Source organism: Coptis chinensis, chromosome 7 (genome assembly GCF_015680905.1).
Source record: "Coptis chinensis isolate HL-2020 chromosome 7, ASM1568090v1, whole genome shotgun sequence".
Taxonomy (NCBI): domain Eukaryota; kingdom Viridiplantae; phylum Streptophyta; class Magnoliopsida; order Ranunculales; family Ranunculaceae; genus Coptis; species Coptis chinensis.
Window position 1 is genome coordinate 37,946,685 of NC_141462.1, and position 22,459 is coordinate 37,969,143.

Genomic DNA, 22,459 nt, shown 5'->3' on the forward strand with positions numbered 1-22,459 from the left:
CAGACGACACCCGAATCATTGAGCACAAGGTTATCCGAAAACATGGCAGCTGAAACGTTAAGTGAACTGCCGATACCCATTGTTAAAAACCTAGTATAGTGTATGTTCCTTCAAAGGATTTTATTCAAGGTTAGTTATTTTTGTTTAGCTATCATGAATGGAGAAACCGACTTCTAGGTTTCCTTAAATTTGGATTGAAGAGAATATATACGAGGAGTTACATGTGGTGGTTCATGGGCTATAGGGTTTACACCTCTAATTTTCAATTCCTTGTATCTTGAATTAATAATTGGATAGCTAGACCACCTGCTGGAACCAAGCAAGAACTGTTTTTGATATCTGAATTGAGAGTTGTGCTCAGAAAGGCCGCAATAGGCCGTTGTCAGGCCACAAGGAGTCTATCACCAAGCCATTTGTCGGACCGCTACATGCCATGTTAGGTCACTGCAGGCTTTCATCGGGCTACCACAAGCCGCAATGAGCTTTGATATATCCGTGCCTATTTTATTAACTTATTGTTTTATTTCCCGCGTAATTAATCGGTTGTTAGAATAGTAGTGAGATAAGTATATTAATGACATGCCATTATCATAGGTTCTCTTGGCGCTAAATACTTCTTTTTTGTCTACTTCTTTTTGTCTAGGTTGAATAATAATATATATATGGTGCGTTTACTCGAGAATTCGGGAAAAATCTCGAATAAGTAGAAGTGAAGTGACATACTAGGTAGAATACCGATTCAAAGTTGAGAATCGGTGAGGGGACGTTACATGGTTAGAACGAGAGTGAGGAACCTATACTGCCTTCCTCATCGGAAACGGTTTAATCCATCCCCATAGATCCTTACCCGAATAGGGGAACTATGATTGGCTTGATCCCTAAATGGATACGTAGGCAGCCACCCGGCTCAGCCGCTTCCAAAGGAAAACACTCACCCCTTGTAGTAAGAAAATCGGTTGTTCAAGTTATTTTATTTCTAGTTAATTCTAGTACAATTCATTTGCCTACGTGGTAAGCATGATAGAAATCTTGTGAGTATGAATTATATTGAATGCTAATGTTTTTCTTGAGAGTATGTTAATCAATGCACTTACGAGGATTTAATAAGGAAACGGTAAGTGGTATTAAGCAGCTAAAGGTATGTGTTAACCTCGTCTTTTGTTTCAATTTCATTTTAAGTGGATTATTATATATTGACTACGTATCCAACACTGAGCGTTGGAGTATCTTCACAGGTGCTCCCATAAGACAAGAAAAGGCGTACGGGTAAATTAAGAACAATTTAACGTGAAACGCACTCGGATTGGCTAAGGCGGTTCTTTTAGCTCTTTCTTGTTTATAAATTTATTCATTTAAGTTGTTTTGTAATAATTTAGTATTTCTTTATTGTCTTTAATAATGAATTCATATTAGGATGCATCCATTAGTTAGAAAGTATGACATGGATTAGCGTCAATTGGGAAAGACTGATCTGGGGTATGAGATTTGTTTCGGGGCACTGCAACTACTTGATTTAACTGGCATTTGTCGAGATGGTTAAGTAGCCGGTGCCACGAATCAATATCTTTAGTAGTTGGGTTTATGGTTGAGGTTTTAATATAATAAATGGAAGTGTATTATTTAATTTTTAGGTTAGGACAGATTGTAGATTTATGAAAGGTTAGAAATACAGAGGAGACTCTACCGAATTTTTTATTTTATTTTATTTTTTTTAGAACGCCGATGTTCAGAGGGGGTTTTATATTTTAGTTATAGTTTGGACTCGTGTGAATTAAACCCGCTCACGTCTTGGTTTATTAGATTGTTGAATATTTAGATTGAGCTCTTTTACCTGAATATTCAATTGTCTGAAAAACCGGGCTCCGGTTTGTAACAAACCTTGCTCACTTAGGACTAATAACTTTGGCTGATTTATATTGTTTAGGAATATGTTTGTATTTTAATTTCTTTTGTCGGCAGCTTTGTTGGTTGTTCGTGAACATTTGGATGTGGACAAAATGGTTATGGTAAATTATTGTTTACTTCTATTTTGGTGACCTATTTACTTTATTTTGTTTAAACTAATGTTGCATTGGGTTGGTATGTTTTTCAGGTGGCTCAAGCTCAACTCACTGGAGCATACTCTTTCAGTTGTCAGGTGTTGGATAACCTACATCATAAAAATTAGTTTATATATACATGTCCTAGTGTTGCTCATAATTCTTACCCAATCAAAGACCATGACTTTGCTAGAAGCTTATAACTACTTCAGTCGCTTAAGTATTTAACTCATAGCTGATTGGTCATTGGTAGTGTGTTAGTTCCCCGATTTATGGTGGTATTTCTAGTTGCCTTTTTTTTTTGTACCAAGGAGATATTCATTTTTTTTGTGTTTTCATTTTTCAGCACTTCCACAATTTACAAGTGTCTTTACAATTAAGTTCCCCATCATATTTGACAAGTGTTGTTTTTTTTATTACTTGTCTTCCTTTCTCTTGCATATATATTTGAGAAATTTCATAAAAACATTCTATATGGCCATTATGTCTTGAAGGTGAGGTTTGTATTTGGGCATGGTTACTTAGAGCTCCTTAAGATTGATAAGCGACTACACCTTAGTTGTTTCGTTCTTACTTTTCAGTTATTGTGATGGGATCATGTTTTGTATATGTGGACAATCAGTTGTACTGCATTTGCGTTTAAACTAAGGTTCACTAATTCACTTGTATGTATATCTTAATTGGACTTATTAAATGGGATAGATGGTTTTGCGCAAACGAAGTGCTCTCTCTCTCTCTCCCCATATACATGTTCCCCTTATAAAGGTATTAGTGACCCATGCCAAGCACTACAAACATTGTATTTTAGTCCAAATAGGACAATATATTTCTTTATACATTTCAACCTTGAGATGGAGTAGACTATTGCGAAGTACTAGTGCAAGGTTGCATATTTGGGGGGTAGTTGCATTATTTTTCATTATATTACTTGTACATAGGGCACGTACCAACCTGGTGATACAGAGTGGGTATTATGTAACGAAGTTTATGACGATGGAAATAATGGAAGCTTGTTTAGATAATTTTTTTTAGGGTATTTTAGATTTTGGTCCCACGATAGTTGGTTTATTATCGCATTTTTTGTGTTACTCTTCATTATTAAGTTATTATATACTTTTTTATCTTTGATCGTGCAGATAACAAATCTATCCCTCAAAGATACATACACACAAGAGGAACTTGATGTTGTTCGACTTGAAATTCTTAGATTCATCCAAAGATAATGGAGCATTCGAGCCAAGCCGAAGTCTTAGTTAGGTTTTGACCCTTTCCGGTTAAGGTGTGGTGCTTGGGTCTCACCATTTTTTTTTGATATTTTAGATAGAACAAATAGATTGCTTTTTTTATTGATGCAACAAGTTAGGTCATTATTATTTTCATATAACAAGTAAATTTGGATGTTTCTTTCATTATTGATGATTCAAAAAGTTCAAAATTCTTTTTAGCAATTCAATGTCTTTGTGTTGGATGTGTAAATTTATTTCTTTTGTTTGTGTTGCACTATGAATTGTTTATTTGAGCAATGTGTTTTTAAATCCAAGTGTGGATATATATGGTGAAAATGGGCGGGTTGCAGGTTGAATGAATATGATTAGAATCAAATAATTAGTTTTTTTTTTTTTTTTTTAAAAAGACTATAAACCACGGTTTGATAAGAACCGAGGTATAAGCAGTTTATATAACCCACGGTTTGTAATGACTATACACCACGGTTTGATAAGAACCGAGGTATAATCAGTTTATATAACCCACGGTTTGTATCCAATCGTCGTATATATCATCACTATTTCCCACGGTTTGTAAATATAAGAGCAAACTTTTCGGACTATTAACCACGGTTTGTAAATCCTAATACCACTGTTTTACTCAAAGCCGTGGTATATAAGAGGTACTTTTCCCCACGGTTTTGTTAGAAGTATTTGTCACGGTGGTTGTTATCACGGTATGAAAACAGTGGCTAAAGACTTTTTACCACTGTAAATAACAGTGGTATATGAGCTTTTCTGTAGTAGTGGTTGGCCAATGGATCGGAGCATGAGCTAGCCTTGTTTAATTTAAAGCAAAACTTGCATAACAAGTTTTATTAGTTTCACTTTTAATTTAGAGGGTAAGTAACTCTGAACATCTGAAGTCTTACAGGTCATGGAATGCGTGGGCAAATCTGATCGAACTTTTGAAGTTTGGTAGCAAATTTGGAAAGTTTTCATGATATTCGTAGTGACTTTGGTATCGGCCAGACGGCCACCAACATCAAATCCATTTCTTGATTTTTAGGATTGTAAAATTGAAATGACCTACATTTGAAAGTTTTATTGAATAGGATTAAGCAAATGCGGTTTATTGCCTTCATAATACATCTTTTTACCGACACACAAATAATGTATAATTTGTGCTAATAAGATGAGCTTTTCTCTTTTCGGTTAATTAATTAACTTGTGTATTCCAATCGAAGCCAAATTGGTTTGGACTTTGGAGTCATGTTGACCATTTGTGATGTCTCAAGTTCAACTCTTACTTCTTTGTAATTGTGAGCAGCATTGGTGAATGCCCGTCTACCAATCACTAATCGGGCGTGGTGCCTAGCCCCAGTACGTGTTGTTGGCCAATTCAAATCACGCCTAGCAAGAAAAAGAGAATGCCGTTGGTCATTTGGTTAAATCATGCTTAGTATAAAAAGATTATGTGATATTAATTAGTAACCTCCATCTATGTGAATCTCTACACTATATGATAGCCGGGTCATTGGGAATTCTCCTCAGTTCTAAAATAGGCAAATTTAAATTTCTTTGTTTACTTAATTTAGAAATACCAATACCTTCCTCACTAAATTTAAAATAAGTCCCACTTTTATTAATATAATTTGAATAAAGTCTTTTTGTTTATTAATAATTTAGAAACACCTCTCTAATGTCACTTAAATTAAATAATTACTCCTATCTTTCACATTGAAATTAAAATAAGTCTTATTTTATTATTGATAATTAAAAAAAAAACCTTCTTAATATCACTTAAATAACATAATTATCTCTTATTTTGTTTTAAAAAATAAAATAAATGAGTCTCTCTTATATAATTACAATTACCATTTACAATTAGAATCTAAATAAACCATGCTAACTATCGACATGGAGATACGGATTTTAAGACTTAAAAAAACCGATGCGTAGTAAAATTTGTATAATTGTATAAATGACTATTATGGGATCCCACTGTTTACTATTTGCATTGACGTCCTTTTTAAGAATTAGGAAGTGACCTTTCCAGATTTGGTTCTAAATCTCTAGTGAGCTGCATAGAGCCATAGATCCGTCATTAGTTTAAAATAATAATTAAACAGTGTTGATTCAATCATTTACTACTTTTCGCGTCGATCATTGAATAAGGATTCAATCTCATGAGTCCATGACATGTAAGCTAGCTATAGAATAGTAGACTACGTAGACATGCAGCATGTCTTCCAAATTTGTTATCATTTTGACAGGGAATGGGACGTACGTAAATGAGCATATTAGTTCTATGAAAATGGTATTAGTGGCTCCCAAGTGAAGCCTTTGGGATACAAGGTCATTGGACCACTTGACCCTTATATCGTTAACTACCAAAACAATAAATTAATCTGTAATTTTGTAGCCTGTAGGAACGACAAACTGGAGGGTGAGGATTTCCGTGGATTTTTATTTTGCCTTTAATTCTTTGTGGATTCTAATTACTATTAAGTAAGCTTTCATTGCAAACATTATGACTTGATTGAACAAGAAATGTGGAAGGAACGCGTTTTTAATTGAAAGGAAGCAAGCAGTACACAGTATACACTAGAAAGAGAGACTGAACTGCTCCGAATAACTAAATCCAAAAGAGTGTCCAATCAAATATTTTCGGTTCAGTACAGTGACCTACCTTGCCCTACCGACACTTTTTATGTTAGTTCCCATTAAGTATAGGAATACCCTTAATATTATTTTGAGGTGACAAATCAAATGCTAATCTGCTGCTTAATAGCACCAAACAACTGTAGTAAGCATTAGTTGCACTGTTAATTTTCTTATCAACATTTCTGGACTAGATTCCCATGTTTGGGATTCTTCACTGAATACGGTCAACTAAGGATCCTGGGATTGAAAAAAAAAATGGAAACCCAACAACAGCAGTAGTGCCATTTGTTTAGGCTTAATTAGCCCCACTGTTGATCCTTCGTTTAGACTCTTCACGGACCATTCTCGAAAAAAAAAGAGGGACTTTTCATGGACCAGGCTTGCCAAGGCCTGAAAAGAGCTACCATCACGGCATCTTATTAGATTTGGCATGTAAGTAAGAGTGCCACTACTTTTGGGCTACTAGCCATTTGGCCTGGCCTATGGCCGGACTTGCTACATCTATCTATCTATCTATATAAAAGCTTGCGCATATTTTTTTTCCACAATATATCGGCTCTATTTTCCAATCAGGGCAGGCTCAACCCCTTAGCAAAATAGGCAGCTGCTTAGGGCCCCGCAGCCCAAAGGGCCCCAATATAATTCAGCCCAATGTTTTCTTTTCAGCCCACTATCGTTTTTCAGGCCCTTATTTAAGGGTTAGATAACGTACATTGGAATCTATGAAATAACGTTAGATAGTCATTTGTTTTCCTCGCTTTCTCCAACGTTTCTCTCACATTCTCTAACCAAAAAAATTCCTCGCATCTATTGGCATTTGAACTTTGCCTAGGGCCCCTGATTGTCTTGAGCCGCCCCTGTTTCCAATCCAAACAATATTAGTGGTTCTTAAAAAAGAGGAGGTCCTAATAATTAGAAATGTCTCTCCAAATTTGTTTAAATCTCCCTAATCTATTTTTATTTTTCTATAGCTCCTCAAATTAAAAAAAATAATAACAAATTAAATAAACCTTATACAAATTCTACCGAAAACCTAACTTTTCTCCTGAAACTACGATTGTCTCTTATTTTCTTCCCTACCAAGCAAGAGTTCACAATAGCCCCACTACTGCATTGTTGAAGGTTGCATACTTGCATTCGTTAAATCAATTGGAAAAATATAATTAGCACTGAAAATAGTCACACGTACAACTTACAACTGTTCCCTCTCCTATCCTGTTAATTTAGTCTTTCCAACACTAGGTACGCATACTAGAGGCTTGTTGTGATCTCAGTTGCTGAACAATGTCAACACCAGTTTCCAATTGATATTAAGACCTTATCAAGCTGAAAAAGTCTTTCAGTTGTCAGCACCAAGTACTGGCAAGTTAAACAAATACAACCTATGAGCATGACAGGTATTGTTTTGCGAGCTTTAGTGGATTCCTATAATCAAGGGTTTAACAAATCTTATACATGCATCAGCATACACTTTCCTTGCATGTTTATGAGCTTAATTTGCTTTGTTGAACTGTTATTAGTTAAAATTATGTTATGCGGTATTCCAATCTCTCACTCATTCACATTCAAGAAATCAAATTGCTATTTAAGTATATATGTTACATAATTGTTGGAGTTGGATTATAAATTGTTTTATCGTCCCTATATCTCTATATATTCTCAAGGAAAAGATTCACATGAGACTATTTCACTAAAGTATTTTGTTTTGCATTCATGCCACATTCATTTGAATATGCTGACAGTTTTATTTTTCTCCATTTTTTCGTTTGTTTTCGTGATTTTGGTTGTGTAATTTTGTCCTGGACTATGTGTTGATTCTGTGGAGGGATGTGCAATTGTGTTTCTTTAGATATGGCATTGCTTAAGTTCTTCCTGATATGTTTCCACTATAGCAAGCATAGGTTAAAGGAACTACTTAATGAAGTAGTAGAAATAACAAATTCTTTTGATCTCTAAAGAGAGTTTGATGTAAGAAAACAATCCCATCGAATTGACATTCCCCGCCTGTATGTTACTAAGGAAGTGTGAACGTATTCAAATTATTGATGATAGTACGTGAGAATATGAGCAGAGTTCCATGACCAACAAGGTAGGGGGACTTTGGATCAGAAAGATAGCTGACACTCCCACTATGTTAGTGCCCTAGCTACCAACCCACCTTCGTGTGCAAAAGTTTCCAACCATTCAAATGAAACACTAAAGCTCATAGGAAATTGCAGCTCAATCTGCATAAAAAACATAAAAGCACACTAATGCAAGACCAGCCAACTAAAGACTATATTTTCCTTCCTATTTCATTACCAAGGAGTATGGCTGACATTGTCAGACTCTTATCTAGAGGTGAGGAAAGCAGATAAGGAGGGAGAGGGAAAGTGGACCTCAAGAAAGTAGACTATTATCTACTTGGTTGCAGAGCTTCGAAAGATTATTTTCAGCTTGACTGTATTCTACACATGGCTTAAACTGATATGTGTGCAGTGATGATGTACCAACTGGTGAGATTTTAAATATCAATTTTAACTATATGTATGACTTACTTGAGAATTATTCTGCCATCCCTAGAGATTTATTTTCACAATTTGCACTCAATTGATTCGTATGTTTTTTTTAGTATTTATTTTTAAACACATATTTTTTTTTTTGGGTTTTGATATATATTTAATTGAACACAAATTTTCCTCTTCTTCTACAGAAAAGGAAACCCCCAATCACAATGAAGAAGAAGGCACCAAGGCCGTTCTAGGCACTGTTCAATCAAGTAAGCAATTCATTTCTTTGAATTTTATCATGATATGATAGGTCCGGCAATTTTGTATTCAAGTATGTCCCTTTTATACAATCTTTTAGTTGTTGTTCACCCACCCCAATATTTATCACCCCAGTTTTTTACCCAAAAAAACAATAATTCGGCCAAAAACAAAGAATTCCATGCGCTCTTTTCAATTTTCAATTGTTCGCCTTGTAGAAACACCCAAAAAAAAGAAAAACTTGTTTCTCTCTCAAAAGTCAAAACCTGCATTTATAAAAAAAAACCACTGAATTTTTTTGAGGACCTACTAATAAAAAAACCCTTCCTCAAACTGGAAAAAAAAAAATTCCTTTCACTGATTTGCATTTTCATTCATTGATTCAGTTAAACAAATGTGTTAATATTTGCGAAAGCGTAATTTTCAATCCCCCAATCTATTCAGTCAAGGCTCGAAACTGTTGTAGTGATTATGAGATAGTTAGACCCCTTTCTCTATTTCTCTATCCATTATCTCTACTTCAAATTTCCAATATTTGTTTCTCTATTTTGTGTTAACCAGAGTCTAATCATCCTAGCACGTAACAACTCAATTATTATACATAGAATCTGGGTCTATATCTTAATAGTATATTGTATATCTTCTTCTTTTTGTTTACATCTGGGAAAATTTCGATCAAGAACTTAATATTTGCAAATTTCTTCAATTTGATGATCTACATATATGAGTATAAAACAAGGGACATCATAGAAGAATACTAAGAAGTAAGTTAGTTTTTTTGAATTTTTTAACTTTGTTTTTGATTCTTCAGTGTTTCATTTCTTCTATTCCACCCCCACCCCTTAGAATCTGCCCTTATGCTATCTTGGTGAAAAATTGGTGCTATCACATTATTATGGTGTTAAATACAAATTAAAAATCTTCTTGATAACAAAATTCACACATTAGGTTTTGAGTAGCGTACTGGGAGAGAAAGAGAGAGAGAAATGGAGGGAGGAGAAGAAGGGATTGATAGAGTAGAGAACTCAAAAGACTTGCAGTAACAAAGTAAAGCACTTGACAAGCTTACTAACCATGTCGAAGATCGTCAGCTTAATTCTACTAGAGTTCAAGAGGTATACACTTAAAAAACAATAATTTTCGTTTCTTTGATTTTTAGTTGGGTTTTTTAAACAATTGGGGTTTCTTAAAATTTAGTGTACTTTAAGGAGTGTATGATTGATTATGTGTTGTAATGGTCATGTGCAGGCTATGACATCAATTTCTGCATCGCCGGAGGCTGATTTGAATGCAATGAAACTCTAGTGTTGTTTCTTATCTATTTTGAGAAGTGTTTTTAAGTGTCTTATTTGGTTATGTTGCAAATATTTGTATGGTGATTGTGAATGTTACACTTTGATATATGAACTTGGGAGTTTGTTTATGCTTCTTCATCTATAGTCTGACAATATTCTGTGTGTTGATAGTTATATATGAAATTTGTGATCGATTCGCTTATCATATACATGACATGTAACTAAATACTGAGTTACTCATAATGTGTCCATATTTTACTTTAGGCTATGCAATAAAAAAAAACTAGATGAAGTTCCTCTACGCACAAATGTGCACATATTGCTTCCATGCTTGAACAAAAAAAAAATCCATTATGGCATGTGAACACTAAATGTCCTAAAAATGGAAAATTTCTCCCTAATTTGAAATTTATTTTGTGCTCAATATTTTTTATTTATTTATTGAGGAACTAAGTTTTCTGTTGGACAATTGTGTTGGGCAGGTTGGTGATGCTAATAAGGACCATGCTTGCTGAGAGACACCAGAAGATATGGACACATGAAGATCAGTATTCAAGATAGACAAAAATAGTCCTGGGTCAAATATAGCTGCTGAAACTGTTGCAACACTAGCAGAGTACTGCTTCATTTGTCTTTAGGAAAATTGATCCCTCTTACTCCAGGCTTCTGAGCAGAAGAGTTATCAGTGTAAGAAAAAATGTCTTTTCTTTCTCTGTTTCTTTTTTTTGTTTTGTTTCTAATGTTCTTTAAAACTTTAGTCATTAGAAGTTTTATTTCAATGTGGGCTTCATAGGTATATGGACTTGCTGATAAGTACAGAGGAGTAGTAATGGTTTAAAATCATATGTCTGCCCATTTTACTGCTCTTATTCTGGTTACCAAGTGTTTCGACCAAATATGATCAAAATACTAAGTGGTGATGAAATAGGTAAATAACGTAGAAGAGTAGTGAGAAAAATGATGGTGATTGAGTGAATGATGAGACTGTACCTTTCAGTTGCCTACGTACCCAAATTATCGATGAGATCAAGTCTCAAGAACGCAGTTCTTTATGAAAAATAGTTTGGTATTTATATAGGTAGAGTAGAGACTCTTTGTAGCTTGATAAGAGCCCAAAACTGTAGTTTTAACCCTTTAACAATATTACTTTTTGACCAATTATGTGATTAATAAGTAAGAGTTAGTACCGCTATCGTGTTCTTATGTACTTCAGGCATTGGAGTCGAATATGTGCATAAATGCGCCCCTTTTTGTAAAATAATGGAGAAAGGGTTGGTTGTTAAGAAGTTCTATGATTAAAGGCCAAGATCCAAGGAGAAAAAGCCCATTTAAAGCCTTGTCAAATCTAAAAAGTCAAAGTCAACGCGGGCAGAAATAATGCACAAAAGTCAGCAGAACTTCCGGAAGTCGTATCTTTGGACTCAGACCTCAGAATTGGGCCTACCTTATGTCAAAACGACCGTCTTGGAAAGAGATTTCCAATGGTCCCATCCTTGACCCAATCAAAGGAGTATAAGTGGACGAAAAGGCTATTGAAGTCAAATCCAACTGAAAAGGCCTCTGTGGACTAAAGAAATTAGGTTTTGGGATCGATTTTTCGGCCCAAAATATGGCTCCTCGGCCCATGCACGAAAAAGTGGATCTTGTCTCCTCCATTTGAAGACACAAGACTTAGCTCTTAAGCATATAGTTTTTTACTTAGCCAGGATCCAATAACTTGTTTTAGATCTAGTTTTAACTTTATAGAATTAGTTTTCCATTTCCAATAGATTAGTTAGAACAAAGAATGAATATTATTTAGAATCAGATTTAGTTTTATAATAAATTATTAATTTTTCATTTTAATTTAGTTTATTGATTCAATCCTTATTTAGTTTTAGTTGTCTTAAATTCATAATTAGGTTGTCTTAATTTGATAATTAGTTAATCATCATCTTAGTTCTAGATTAAGTTTAAATCTTGTTTTAATTCATTTGGAATCATTATTATTATTGTTCAATTAGATTTAGGAGTTTAATCATTTATTCAATAATGGGTTGTTTTGATTGTTCTTGTTTTAGAAATGATAATATAATGATTCAAGGCTAAAACCTCCATTAGAGAGGTTTGAAGAAGCCTTGATAAAAACTTGATTGTTGTTAGGGTAGAATAGTTCATAATATTCTATTCCATTCTAGAAAGTAATTAGTTCACCATGAGAATGGGTTTGAATGATTCACATGCTAGTTGTTAGTTGGTAGAGATTACCATGGACAATTAGGGTTAGAAACACCCAATTGTTATATGGAAGCATTACAATTCGGATTACGACAATTCCTCGCTAGTTGATTAAGTTGAATTAAGGTGGAATCAAATCCCCCTAATTTATTATCATATAGTCAATTTAGTATTTCCGTATTTTGGATTATTGCATCTTGATTAGTATAATTTCCATCATTACTCTCATCGACTTTGATAGAACTGATAATCTTAGTTAATGTAAATTCTAAAGAACTAGGAGTGGAACGAACTTTCTATTCCAACTATATTCCAATAGTATCGAGAGTAGACAACTTTGATAATTATGTAGAAATTAGTTTTAGTTTTACTTACGTTTGAGTTTCATCGCTTATTCGTAGGTAAAACTATCGTTTTTACATTTATCAAATGGCACCGCTGCCATCTTAGTTCTGTTTAGAATTGGTTTCATTAGTAATGTTAGTCTTCCCAAAGTCCCATTAAACCCACTCACCCTTGTTTGGTTCTAACCGTGATTGTCTGGTTCAGAAACTAAAAAAAATTTCTAGGAAAAGCCTGAGCGCACCCCGCGCCCATCCAAGGCTAACTTTGAGCGCGCCCTGCGCTGAAATGCCTAGAACTCGAGTTGGACCTGAGCGCGACCCGTGCCCTGTCAAGGCAAATTTTGAGCGCCCCCTGCGCTGAAGCGCCTGGAACTCGAGTTGGACTTGAGCGCGATCCGCGCCCTATCTAGGCTATTTCTGAGCGTGACCCGCGCCCTTTTCTGGAGCAACCCGATTTCCACAGGTCAGTTCAAACTTCCATTTCTTCAAGTTATTCAGTGTTTCTAACTTATTAAATACACTGAGCTCACGTAAACAAGACGCTATTCATAAGCGAAGCAAGGAGGTATTCAGGTACTTCTTTCTTCCACTCCTTGCATCTCCTATTAGAGGATTTATACTAGCATATCAGGGTTGTGTTTGACTGTTGTCATGTTTATTTAATATTGGACTTAGCCTTGCATGAGATTAAGGTCAAGTAGAGAAAAAATGACTAACATAATCTATCGTGAACGTCAACACACACACCTATCTAGTATACCACACACCACACCTGAAATAATGGCTGAAGAAAGAGAGTCTCCTCTCTTTGACTTTTACAAAGCCTTGAACGATAGCCCAAAATCTTGCATCGTTCTTGCGGACCGATGGGGATTTCGATCCCCCAAATATATTTAATTTGTTACCCATTTTTCATGGGTTAGACCATGAAAAACCTTATCAGCATATGAGTAGGATTGAACAAGTCCTTACCACATTCCATCATCCTACGGTTGGTGCAGAACAAATTAAACTGAGGGTGTTTCCTTTCACCCTAGCCGACAAGGTGGCGTCTTGGTTAACTACATAAACGCCTAATTCTGTGGACTCATGGGCCAAACTTGTTCAACTATTTATGGAACATTTTTACCCACCATTGAAGACATATGAAATGCTTTTCAAGATTCATTTTTTTCGATAGAATCCTCATGAATCCTTTTCAGAGGTTTGGAATTGTTTCACTGACCTTCTTATAGAGTGTCCACATCATAACCTTGCGAAAGACACGTTAGTTCGTTCCTTTTTCAAGAGACTTTTACACCACCATAAAGAGGTCCTTGATATAATGAATGGGGGTAGTTTCCTCAGTAAAGGAGCGTCAGAGGCTTATAAGTTTTTAGAAGATCAAACAAAGCGTAATAATAATTGGGGGGTTAGTGACGATATCCCCCGCTCCGCTAGTTCTTCTTCAACAGTTAAGGCTACCAGTATGTTTGAGGTTAAATCTGATCTTGAGCTTAAACCTCTAATTGAATCCCTCACTAAAAAGGTAGAAGCTATTTCTGTTCAACAAAAGCCTACCCCTAACATGAATATCAACTCTATTCCATGTAATTTCTATTTGAGTCCTACGCATCTTGACTCCTATTGTCCTTTAGTCTATGAACAACCATCCGCCCAGCCGGACAATGTTTGTTCCATTAATAGTGAACCTAACGCACCTTGGAGACAAAATCCTAACTACGGTTGGCGAAATAATCAACAAGTTACACCTCCAGCGTATAATAATCAAAATGTTAGGCAAGCAAACAATTACAATCAAGCTCCACCGAGACAAGGACAAGGACAAGGACAAGGTAATTATAATAAGAATAATTATAATGCTAATAGAGGTATCATTCCGGTTAATCATAACTATCACAACCCACCTGTTAATAATCAACGTGAGATAGTTCCTGTCACACCACCTGTAACAACTACTCCTCCATAACCGGATCGTTTCGACGCCTTTATGCAAACCCAACAACAAATTTTACAGTCCATCCAACTTTCTTTGCAGTAGTTAACCCATGAAAAGTACAACCCAAAGGTGTGTTTCTAGGTCAAGCGATACCAAATCCTAAAACAACGAACACAGCCTTTGAGGTAAACTATAATACTAGTAATGAAAATGGAAACATAGGTGAGCTAAATGTCATCACCACTCTCCGTTCTGGCAGAGTGGTTGATAACGCCATAACTATGCATGTAGTTACCCCACCAGTAGTCCCTACACTTGATATTTTACTAGATACCGAAGTAGTAACTGAAGAACCTACCTCTGTAAAAGTACCAGTTAAACCACAACCTAAGAAACAAAAGGCCAAGGTTAAACATCCTATTGATCCATATGCTAAATATAGAGAGAAACTACCGTTTCCCCAGAGATTAGCTATGTTAAACAAGGATACAAATTTTGATGAGATTAGGGAGGTTTTTAAAAATCTAACGATAAACCTTCTTTTTCTTAAAGCGATTAAAAAGTTACCTCACCATGCTAAGTTTCTCAAAGAGTTATGCACTATTAGGCATAAAACAAATATTTCTAAAGACACCTTTTTAACTGAACAGTTTCCAACTTTAACCGAACATAATGGAATCGTTAAGTATAAGGACCATGGTCATCCAACTATACAGTGTACCTTAGGAGATTCCCATACGATGACCGCGTAATTAGACTTTGGGGCGAGTGTTAACTTACTCCCGTATTATTTATATAAACAAATAGGTCTACAGGAGATGCAACCTACTAAAATGACGTTGCAATTAGCTGATTGGTCTATTAAGTATCCTAAGGGGGTGGTTGAAAACATGCTTGTTAAGGTTCAAGATTTCTACTATCCTGCTGATTTTGTTATCCTCAATACAAAAGTCGCTAACGATTATGTTTCAATCATTTTAGGGCGTCCTTTCTTGGCTACTACCAACGCGCTCATAAACTGCCGCGATGGTTCGATGTCCATGTCTTTTGGCCATCTTTCGGTTGAGGTAAATATTTTTAAAATGATGAAACTGTTCCCAGATACGATTTCGGATGGACAGGTTAGCATGATTGATAGCTTAACTCAAGATTATTTCAAAACCACGTTTCCTGATAATCAGATGCACAAATTCCTTTTCTTTGGAAGTTCCAACTTCGACGAGAACTCCTTGGAAGTCGAGGAAGATTTCCTTCGACTCTTTTGCAACTCTTCATTGCCACCTCACGAGTCCCTCCTTGTCAACATCCATTCATCCCTTAACGCTATGACAAAAGATGAATTTTTCACCCTCTATCCCTAGTGATTCTCTTAACCCACCTATTGAGGAATGTCTTGCATATCTCAAGGCTTCTGATGATCTAGACCTGAGAGCTCTAGCCGAGCCCCATTCATCCACCTCATATCATCCTGTCACTCATTCATCTTCTATCACCAATTTTCCCCACCTTCCACCTTTTCAAAGGAACCTTGAGCTTGCACTTGACCCTCTTGTTTCTCCTGTGTTTCATGATTTTCTAAATCCTCTTAATACAAAAATAATTCCCAAGGGAAAGGCACTTGACACCTTCATTTTCAGAATTGAGACAGTTCTTACTTACACCATGAACGAGTTTTGTGCTAAACCCACATTCTCAGTTTTTCCATTCTTTCCTTCTAAAACTTATCCGTATTCAACATATCTTCCACAAACATCCATTTTCTCACGATCATTCACTTGGACACCCTTTCCTTCAAAGATGAAAAAGAAGGTGCATGCTCGGTTACGTTCTAGGTCTATCAAACTTCGCTGAAAATCTTGGTGCTTCATTATGTTTGGGGGTGCATTCCATGTTATTTATTTATGGAAAGATCCACAACTATTTCGGTTGTTGATATATGGTAAACTGCATGTTCATTATATATATATATATATCTATATATATATTAGAGATGAAGTTGATAGGGTTATATACTAAAAGCATTACTTTTGTATTAACTCTAATTCTTTATATTTTGAATGAGAATCATATGGGCAAATATTATGCATATTATATATGTTATTAGTTATATGCATGTGTCTAATACTTTATGTTGTAGATGATATGGTGTGAACACACAGAAGATCATATCATCAGTACCTCATAAAGTATAAGTAATTGTTCACAACCTAGATGGATTTGGACAAACCATTGGTACGGTTGTAGTATAATCTGGTATTAGTCTATCTTGACTATAGGATTACACTAGTACACTTTGTGTGTATTGAACAAGACCAAGTGAGGTTGTTTCTCTTTATACTAACTGTATAAGAGAACAAACGCCTCAGTTATTATGGATGCTTGTCCTCCTAATCTGGATATAATAACGGGCACTTACATGCATTGTACATTGCTTTAAATTATTAATGAGTGAGATTCATTTGTGAATCAACAAACTCGATGGTTTTGGTAATGACATTGTATGTAAGGTGTGCTGTTGATTATAGAAGGAATTTGTGTCTCGCAAGAAGTTGGGTTGATGATGTCCCCTCGAGGAGCTCAAAAAGATTGTCATGTAAACCCTGCAGGTGGATTTATTCGATATGACAATGAGGTTGAGTGGTACTACTCAAGGACATAAGAAGTTGATTAATGTAGTTGTCAGTAACTTGACTTAATCAACGAACATTTGATATCTTAAACACGGGGAGATCAACAAGCATATAATATGGAGCCCATAAACGCTGACACGTAATTTGGGATTAGGGCGGTAGTGCAACAATGGCCTTTAATGGAATAAGCCATTTGTTGATGGACTTGGGCCATGTGTTGCAGGCTTAACATGGAAGCCCCAAGCCCGGGAGGCGAACCCTAATTTCTCCTCATGGTCCCTGTTCTAGCCTATAAATAGAATACTCTCTTTTTGGCTGAAATTCACTATTCATTGTTCTAAAAAAGAGGTAAGAAAAGTAGATCTGAATTCGTTTCTGATCTTGAGAGAAAGAAAGGGGTTGGTAGATCGTTGTCCACACAACGTCCAATATATTCTAAAGGAATACAACAGAAGATCAAGATGTTGATTTTAGATTTTATAAAGCTTGGATTCTCAGAGTTATCTAAATCGATTCTCAAAGGTATGTTTTCCAATCACAAATTGTGGACACCCATTGATTTCGCTACGTGTGGTTCTCACGGTTTGTAGAAATTTTACATTATGAATAACGGTTCCTATAGAAGTCTCGGGAATCTGACTTTAAAAGACACACGTTTAAAACAAATTTTCTAAACTCTGTTCTATAAAATTTGTTTGGGGGTGGGGTGTTGGTATTTCCATTCTAAACTCTGTTCTATAAATTTGTTGTTTTGATGTTGTTTTTATTGTTTTTAGTAGATTGGATGTTAAGTTGTTAAATTCAGTAGTTAAATTTGAATTTTGTAGTTAATTGTTATTTAAATTTCTATTTTAATTTAACTTGGGTTTTGTCTAAGCATGCGATGATTTTTGCGTAAATCCCACCTTCCCGAATTGTTTGGGGGTGGTATTATTATTTTTAGCATTGCTTTTATCTGATCCACCATTTTCGAAGTAATTTTGCAATGAGTTGGTCGAGAATGTTGCTATTATTGGTGTGGCTATGATTAGATATTGTGGTAGGATGAAATTTCAATGGGTTGGGAAGTTGCTATTCTAAATTCAATATAAAAGATATTAGGTTGGTTTTGGAATAATGAATCTGGGTTATTTCCGTTTTAGGTTTTGAAAATATTTTGTTTCCGGCAATTGCCTTCAATTTTTTTGGCAACTTGTTAATTCGTTTTAGAAACTAAAACCCTATATATACTTGATTCATTCTATACACAAAACCTACACATCTCACTTTCATCTCTCACCCTGCACCTCTACATTTCTCCTTTTATTTTTCACTTCATCCTGCTCTTCACACAAGGAGCACCTCGTGCCCTACATAGGCTACTTCTGAACGCGCATGGAACTCGAGTTACATAGGAGCGCGACCCGCGCCCTACCTAAGCTATTTCTAAGAGCACCCCGCTCCCTGACCTCCGTAGCCCCTGAAATTTCTGATTTTTTGTGAGTTGTTCCAGGGTTGTTTGCAGCATTTAAAGAGAGTAGTTATTGTGATGACATCTCCTACAATCATACCTGGGCAGTCTTTAGAAGACTTGTTGGGAAGCGACACCTATGGTGCATAGTTCCGGCGAGGTGATCACACACGTAGGCTGGGAACTGCTAATGGTTAGCAATTGTAGATGAAAAATGGCGTGAAGCCTGGAAAATCATCATGGCATGGCAGGATGTGAAGGAACCTCACTTCCTATGAAGAGGAGGAGGATGACGCTTAAATGATGGAGATAAGGTAAGTTTTTATTTTAGTTAGTGTCTGCTTATGTCCCAAGCAATTTATTTCTTGTAACCCCCATAACGGGTGGAACTCATATAGAGTTGTGTCTGTTTTTATTTTTCTATATTAGTATGTTTAACTTTTTTTTGCAGATACTTTAAAGTTTCACGCGTTTCAATGGTAACTCCTATCCTCCTTAATTTTTTACTTTGAGGACAAAACATGTTTTTGTTTGGGGGTGGCATAGAAACACGTGTAATTAAGGCATCTGTTAGGATATAGATATGTACAATATGCACTTATTTTCTAGCAAAAATTTTAAAAATTCAAAAATATAAATAAAAAGTTTATACTATACACTTATGAATATTGGTATTGTTTCTTTCTCTATGCTTTTAATAATCTAGAGGTTCCACGTTAGTTTTTGCATTAGAATCGTGTTTAAAAACATAAGTTAATATGTAGGTAATAATCTTTGCATTTTTCTATAAATATATTACATCAGTATGTATGATTGTTTGGCAGTAAGTTTTTGAAATCTAGGCTAGAGTACTTATTCTACAAATCCTGTGAGAATATAGCATAAAGCCTTATATGAGTGAAATATTTGAGAAATATCACAAAGGAGAAGTAAATTCCAGATAGAGAAATCACACGTCCACTTGCTTGATCACTATACCATATCCTAAGCGAGAATTTAGGCCCTCTTTGGATCCATATAGCCAAAAATTCAAACCTATGAATTATTTTCTGCTAGTCGCCCCTCTGAGCCTTTCTTTAGCCTTTCATAACATGTAAATCCTTTACCCTTTTACAAAACAAAATAAAAATAAAAATTAGCCTACCCGTTTTTTGAATGAGTAAGAGAATAGAGATGAAGAATATAAAAGAGAAAGACCTTTGAAATCAAGAAATTGTTAGAACTCCAAAAACATAATCAAAGGAGTCAAAAGCTAAAGGAAAAAAAATGGCTAAGGATGGAAACAAAGTGTAGAAGCAAAGTAAGAACAAGGTTTTCTCTAGTTATATAATATGAAGACTCTATTATCTCAGACTTGTCCTTTTTGAATATCAATTTCTTTCATTCTTAAACCATCACCTAATTCCCGCAACACCTAATAAGACCTCTAGCTCAATTAGGAATAGGTTAGTGTGATAGTAAGTGCCAGATGTGTTTGATCGACTTCAGCTTCCTTGTGTGTCATTGAGTTTATAAGGTAAAGTGTGCTCACTGCACACTGGAGTAGCGAAATTTGAACGGAAAAATCAGAGTGTTTTTGTCTAGACTTTTATGTGAGGACCTACTTAAGGATGTTATTCCAAAGTTTCAGAAACGGACCTGTTAGTGCATTTTCATAGTATTACTCATTGTATATATGTTTATTCATAGATGATTGATTATTATGCATATATTAGCTTAGGTTTCGACTTGATTATTCTGTATTCATTGCTAGTGAGATGTATAGATAATTGAGACAATAAATAAGGAAACAAGTTTTATTTCTTAGTTGTTATAGTATAGATGAAGTTTGTGAGTACCTTCACTAGAAAACTCTCACGAGGCTATAACTCATCCACTAGGGAATTCCTAGTGGTTTAAGGCCTTGTTGCATATGGTCAATGCAATCGCACTCAGCGAAACGAGATTAGTTAGAACTCCATTTTTGGTCACTTATTCTAATTTCTCATATTTACTTGAGGACAAGCAAAATACTGTTTGGGGGTGGTTTGATAAGAGCCCAAAACTGTAGTTTTAACCCTTTAACAATATTGCTTTTTGACTAATTCTCTGATTAATAAGTAAGAGTTAGTACTGTTATCGTGTTCTTATGTATTTCAGGCATTGAAGTCGAATATGTGCAGAAATGTGCCCATTTTTATGAGATAATGGAGCAAGGGTTGGTTGTTAAGAAGTTCTATGATTAAAGGTCAAGATCCAAGGAGAAAAAACCCATTTAAAGCCCGGTCAAATCTAAAAAGTCAAAGTTAACGCGGGCAGAAATAGCGCACAAAAGTCAGTAGAACTTCCAGAAGCTGTATCTTTGAACTCAGACCTCGGAATTGGGCCTACCTTATGTCACAACGACCGGCTTGGAAAGAGATTTCCAATGGTCCCAACCTTGACCCAATAAGAAGAGCATAAGTGGATGTAAAGGCTATTGAAGTCAAATCTAACTGAAAAGGCCTCTGTGGACTGAAGAAATTAGGTTTTGGGCTCGATATTTCGGCCCAAAACATGGCTCCTCAGCCCATGCACAAAAAAGTGGATCTTGTCTCCTCCATTTGAAGACACAAGACTTAGCTCTTAAGCATCTAATTTTTTACTTAGCCAGGATCCAATAACTTGTTTTAGATCTAGTTTTTACTTCATAGAATTAGTTTTCCATTTGCAATAGATTAGTTAGAACAAAGAATGAATATTATTTAGAATCAGATTTAGTTTTATAATAAATTATTAGTTTTTCATTTTAATTTAGTTTATTGATTCAATCCTTATTTAGTTTTAGTTGTCTTAAATTCATAATTAGGTTATCTTAATTTGATAATTAGTTAATCATCATCTTAGTTCTACATTAGGTTTAAATCTTGTTTTAATTCATTTGGACTCATTATTATTATTGTTCAATTAGATTTATGAGTTTAATCATTTATTCAATAATAGGTTGTTTTGATTGTTCTTGTTTTAAAAATGATATTATAATGATTCAAGGTTAAAACCTCTATTAGAGGGGTTTGAAGAAGCCTTGATGAAAACTTGATTGTTATTAGCGTAGAATAGTTCTTAATATTCTATTCCATTCTAGAAAGTAATTAGTTCACCATGAGAATGAGTTTGATTGCTTAACATGCTAGTTGTTAGTTGGTGGAGATTACCATAAATAATTAGGGATTAGAAACACCCAATTGTTATGTGGAAGCATCACAATTCGGATTACGAAAATTCCTCGCTAGTTTATTAAGTCGAATTAAGGTGGAATAAAATCCCCCTAATTTATTATCATATAGTCAATTTAGTATTTCCGTATTTTGAATTATTGCATCTTGATTAGTATAATTTCCATCATTACTCTAATCGACTTTGATAAAACTGATAATCTTAGTTAACGTAAATTCTAAAGAACTAGGAGTGGAACAAACTTTCTATTACAACTATATTGCAATAGCATCGAGAGTAGAAAACTTTGATAATTAAGCAGAAATTAGTTTTAGTTTTACTTGTGTTTGAGTCTCGTAGCTTATGCGTTGGTAAAACTATGTTTTTAACATTTATCATAGCTCAAGTATTCTTGTAGCTCAAGTAATTGTAATTGAATACAACTCTCAACTGATAATTATCTCTTTGATAAAAACGAATCTGAACATAAATTAATATACGTTAGTAGCAAGCCATGTGGCTAAGGTTAAGCCTTACACACATGAGTTAATGGGCTTGTACATTGATCCATGTTAGAGCATTCTCAATGCAAGTCAAAATAATCCCCCCCTTATCACCTCCACTTAGGCACTTATTCACCATCTTTTCACCAAAACGGTGAAAAGCAAGGTGAAGCTGTGCAATGCAAAGGTGAAAAAAAAATCTCGGACGGGATGTTGGATTTCGTCTAGAAGCTTTTTGATTGAGACGGA

The 22,459-nt window shown here is 35.1% G+C and overlaps 1 long non-coding RNA gene across 2 annotated transcripts; it reads left to right on the top strand.

The window, feature by feature from the left end:
• The first annotated feature begins 6,984 nt into the window (after positions 1-6,984).
• On the top strand, positions 6,985-10,611 carry LOC147487426 (uncharacterized). 2 transcript variants are annotated; one of them, XR_015202161.1, is made up of 4 exons: positions 6,985-7,308; positions 8,604-8,669; positions 9,607-9,773; positions 9,907-10,611. It is a non-coding gene; the product is annotated as an uncharacterized LOC147487426 (long non-coding RNA). The 2 variants fall into 2 exon arrangements; XR_015202160.1 differs by lacking the exon at positions 6,985-7,308 and adding an exon at positions 8,162-8,406.
• Positions 10,612-22,459: the final 11,848 nt, after the last annotated feature.